Genomic DNA, 5,144 nt, shown 5'->3' on the forward strand with positions numbered 1-5,144 from the left:
ATCTCGCTGAAGGCTGCTGGGATAGGCTCCAGCCCACCTCCCCCGGATGTCCTGGTGCCACGTGCACCGCTGGACATCCTTATGTCTGAACATGCCCACGTGAGCCTTGAAGTCCCCCAGAAGGACAATGGAGTACCCAGGTGGGCGCCATCCAGCACCCTTCCCAGGGACTCCAAAAAGGGTGGGTACTCTGAACTGCTGTTTGGCGCACAGGCGCAGACAACAGTCAGGACCCATTCCCAGACCCCAGGGCGCAGGGGAGCAATCCTTTCGTCCACCAGGGTGAACCCCAACATACAGGGAGAGAATCTGGGGGCTATCAGAAAGCCCAGCCTGGCCCTCCGCCTCTCTCCTGGACCAACTTCAGCAAAGGAGAGAATCTAAACCTGCTCAAGGACTGTGACCCAGAGCTATGTGTCGAGGTGAGACTGACTCTATCTAGCCACTCATGCTCAACCTCTCCCACCAGCTCCGCTCCTTCCCTGCCAGAGAGGTGACGTTCCATGTCCCAAAAGCCAGGTTCCATGTCTGGGGATCAGACAGCCAAGGCCCCCGCCTTGGTCTGCTGCCCAAACCACACTGCACCAGACCATTCCGGAGGCTCCTGCAGGTGGTGGGTCCAAGGGGGGAGGAGTCCATGTAACCTTTTCGGGCTGGGCCCGGCTGAACTCCATGGGCTAAGACCCGACCACCAGGCACTCGCCAACGGGCCCCTACCCTGAGCCTGGCTCCAGGGCGGGGTCTGTTCTGAGAAGGTGATGTGGTGTAACATGCTGACCGTTTCCTCGTGTGTGAAACAAAACATCTTCAACGCCCAAGAGAGAAACGTGGTTTCTGTTCAGAGTTGAGATGATTTGGCGCTGTGCAAAATTAGAATTTGAGGGCAGAAAATACATTTCCAGGAAGTGTGCGACGTGTGGCAGCTTCCTGAAGTGCTGGATTACCAAACTAACCTCCAGAGAGGATTTAAACGTTAAAGCTCCTTTTATTAATTAATATGAGCCTTGACTCCCATGACTCTGTAGACTGAATGAATGAGGAAGTGAGACACTGCCTGACTGTGGACCAAAGGGAGAAAACCTGGGTGTAAGTTACACCACCCACTACCCGGGTGACTCCGGCCCTACAGGCTCCAGCTGATGTACTGAAGCTCACACTGTTAATCAGTCTGCTTTACGTGTCTAATGCATAACTTGTGTTTTGCTTTGGTCGTTGATCTCTTCAGTGACCCTCTCTTTTGCTTGAAACGGCTCACAGCGACAGTGCAGTCAGATCCGGGTCACGCCATGAGGTCATCCTCCAAACCCGACCTTTCTGTTGCCTCCGCTGGACTAAAGTGGTGGTATCCTGCCAGTGGTGCCCCTCCCCCCCTTTACTGCACGAGTGTGTGTGTGTGTGTGTGTGTGTGTGTGTGTGTGTGTGTGTGTGTGTGTGTGTGTGTGTGAGATCCTGGAAGCCCTCATGTGCCCTTAAATTCTCTTAAAAAAAGGTGTTGTAATGGTTTTAGCTTTTCCTCCTTCCGCTGCTCGCTGGTTGCCGTGTTCAGGATTGTTGGTACCTTGATACATCCCTCATCATGTTCCACAAACAAAGCTGCCAAAAAACTCATTTTTCTTGTTTGTACTCCATAAATTGGCCATGCAGTTTCACAACTCAAGTCTGTGTGTTAACACCAGGAGGTTCAGGTTCACTCGGAGGCCCACTGGCCCCTGTCGCCACCCTCAGGTGCATTTACAGCAGCACTGGGCTCCGAACGGGTCCCACATGTGGATGCGCCAGTGAATGGGTCATAGAAGAAGCTGCTGCGTTCAGAGTTTCCTTGTTTACAGGTGTGTCATGGTCTGGTCCAGCACCTGCCATCAGAATGCTGAGTGTGTGAGGTCGTCTTCTAACTGAAGCCGCCGTCGCTCAAAGGAGCGGCCACTGCAGAGGTTTGGTCATAGCAAGATTTAAACTGTGGCTAGAATGACGTTTCAAGCGTGCGGTCAAATTCAGCTCCAACGCTTCAGCTTTCTGGTCTGACTGAGGCATGAATACGACAGAGAACTGGACTCCAACCATACTGGGACTGAATTATAATCTGTGCTGGCTGAAATAATGCGACTGAGTTGTGTTTGCACTGAACCTTCTCCTCGCCGCTCGCTTCCATTCCACAAACGTGCTGCCCTCCTCAAAAGAGATCAGTCTCCAGTGATGCTGAGTTGACGCTGAGGCTGCCGACCAAAAACACCCCACTTCCACCGCTGGGACTGCTTTGATTGGGTGTCTTGATGTTGCAGTTCTCTGGGGGGCATTTTTAGGGGTCTCTGCATCTGCGAGAGTTTGAACTGCCTCCGCAGATTTAATCGTTTTAGTCGTCTAAACTTAATCATATGTTTTCTTTCCCGCAAGCGTATTTTTTCCCACAGTGGCAGGAAATAATTTGCTGATTGCAAACAGACGTTGTGGTTTTGTGATGCCATAAAGTTGTTATTCTGTTTTGTTGGACTCATTTTTCCACAAGTCAAGAGAAAAACAGCTCTTCCAATGACAAATTAGATGGTGAACCATTGCTTCTCTTGGTGTTTCAAGTCTTCCTCAGAAATGAGGCTCAGATTAGGTCCAGACTGGGTTCCTTCTGTACGGTTCTCCCCGTGTCAGCGCGGGTTCCCTTCAGGTTCTCCCACTTCCTCCCACGCGCCAAAAACTGTTAACTGGGGACTCTAAACTGCCTGTAGGTGTGAGTCTGTCTCTGCACGCGGCCCAGAGACGGACCAGCAACCTGTCCAAGGTGTGTAGAATTGTAAACGGACCGTTGTGACCCCTCCGACCCCTGAGGTCACGAAGGGTGGTGGCTACACAGTTGATAGGAAACCTTCAGAAAATGTATCCCACCGTTGATGATTACGTTTTACTGAATTCAAACAACCCTGTAAATAAAAGTCAACTAAAAAGCCTTTCTGACATGGAGGTCATGACCATGGCAGTGAGGATATGGAGATCACGGCTGATGACTTCGTCCTTCTCAGTCACGTGATACGATGACGAGAGGGTGGAGCCTGGCTACGTCCACAGATTCCGTGGCATGTGTCTTCTTATTTGTACATTCTAAGGAAAAATCGGCTGAGATGACAAATATAAACTTTAGGAAGAAATGAGGTCGCACAGTTCTGATTTCGGTTCCCTCGGGGAGTTCAGTTTCGTCGCAGTCATGTGACCTTTCACGGTGCTTTTGCTGCGGTCGTCAAAAAACACATGAATTCATGTAGTTTGTTGGAAATGACCTGCAAGGACAGGTGCTCTTATACATGAGACATGAGGAACAACAACTGAGACGGTTACAACTCGCATACTTCCCTTCTTTGACAGGGCGTTTAAGCGCGAATTTGAGTTTGACGTGGTTATCATCAGACGAGTGTCCCCCTCACCCTCAGGACTGAACGTCAAAAACCCTCATAGAAGCATGGCGATGATTAGACCGTTGATGTATGACGTAATGTTCTCTCATGGCGTCCAAAACAACGCGCTGTCTGTCTTGATTCCACCACGGACACGAGCTGCGACCTCTGAGGGGGAAACGAGGGGAAGCTGCGTCCCCCCGGCTGGCCGCTAGATGTCGCTCTGATACAGGCCAGGGCTCCCTGACGGCGGCTGTCGGGTGAAACCACTGACGCGCTCGAGGAGGCCAGCAGTTGGAGCTCTACTTCCTGCTCTCATCACCTGCCTCCGTCCAGGTGATCCTGGGCTCGGTCCCGAACAGTCTCTCTGGTGTGGTTGGATCAGAATCGATGGAAGGGTCCCACCAATGACGTCTCTTCATTTGTAATGAATCCTTGGGGGGGGGGGGGGGGGGTAACACGTTGTTTAGTTAACTTCCCCTGGAAGAACATTATTCATTTATAACAACAACTAAATATAAAATTATTAACTAACCAATAGAATATTATCCGAAGAATGTCTTTCATAATAAGGTAGCAAAATTTAAAAAAAAAACAAAAGCAGGTGAATGTACTTTATTCTTTAGTCTCCGTTTGCTCTCTTCTAACAGGTCAGAGATTTTAAAAAATGATTTTAAAATGATAATCGGTTGATTTAGATATTTTTCTACTTGTTCGCGTCGCCTTTGAGCCCCTCTGGCGACGTCACATATGACCTCAGGCTGACGTGTCAACTTCGTTCTAAATAATAATAATAATAATAATAATAATAATAATAATAATAATAATAATAAACTATAAAATGTTAAAGCAAAAAAAATAACAGAAGAGCTTCTCATGCAGAAACAGCTCTGATCATATCAAATGTTTGTGTGTGTGTGTGTGTGTGCGTGCGTGTGTGTGTGTGCGTGTGTGTGTGCGTGTGTGTGTGTAAGGAATTATTACATACAATTATTATTAATTATGAGACGCTGTGCTTTTAAAGGGCGGAGGACCAGGCTCCTCAGCGGCCAGGTGGCCTGTAACGTCGTCATCACCATCGGCTTTGGAATGCTGGTTTTATTGAGCATGTTTGAGAGCCGCTTATGGTTCCGGTGGTTCCGGTGGTTCTGGTGCTGGTGCTGCTGGTGCGGAGGGAGGCCGTCACCACATGTTATGGAATTATGTCAAGCTAGTTTATGTGACTGCAGGTGTGTGTGTGTGTGTGTGTGTGTGTGTGTGTGTGAGCCGCACCGCGGCCACGATCAGTTTCAGCTTTATGAAGTTGTTCCAGCTTCGCCCCTCTGCTCTCCCTGAGCACCGTAAGCACGTGCCTGCGTCTTTTCTGCGGCTTTATTTCTCTCCTCCACCGGCCCGCCTCGCGCGCTCTCTGATGGAGTGTTTGGCGTGCTGACGCTGACAGAAGCATTCAGCTGCTTTTCTCTCGCAACCGGATGATGAACGTCCAGTTGATTAGGCGGAATGAGGAGTAATTAAAACCTATAAATTACCCGCCGCCAGCTTCTCTGTGTCTCAGCGCGAGATAAGCCCGCGCGGCCCGAGGAACAACAGCGGCTGGCAGCGGCGGCGCCTCCGCCGGAGGAGCGGCTGAACCTCCGTGAGGACGCGCGCTCTTTGGGTTTGAGGAGAGGTGGAGGAGGGATGTTTGTGTTGGCCTGGAAACCAGCAGGCCACGCGTGGCCAGGTTCGGTTGTGACGTCAGGAGGTGTTATTGCCTGGGTGAGTCCA

The sequence above is a fragment of the Aulostomus chinensis genome, chromosome 12, assembly GCF_037954235.1.
Source record: "Aulostomus chinensis isolate RoL2024-O1b breed Wild chromosome 12, RoL_Achi_v1.0, whole genome shotgun sequence".
NCBI classification, from domain to species: Eukaryota; Metazoa; Chordata; class Actinopteri; order Syngnathiformes; family Aulostomidae; genus Aulostomus; species Aulostomus chinensis.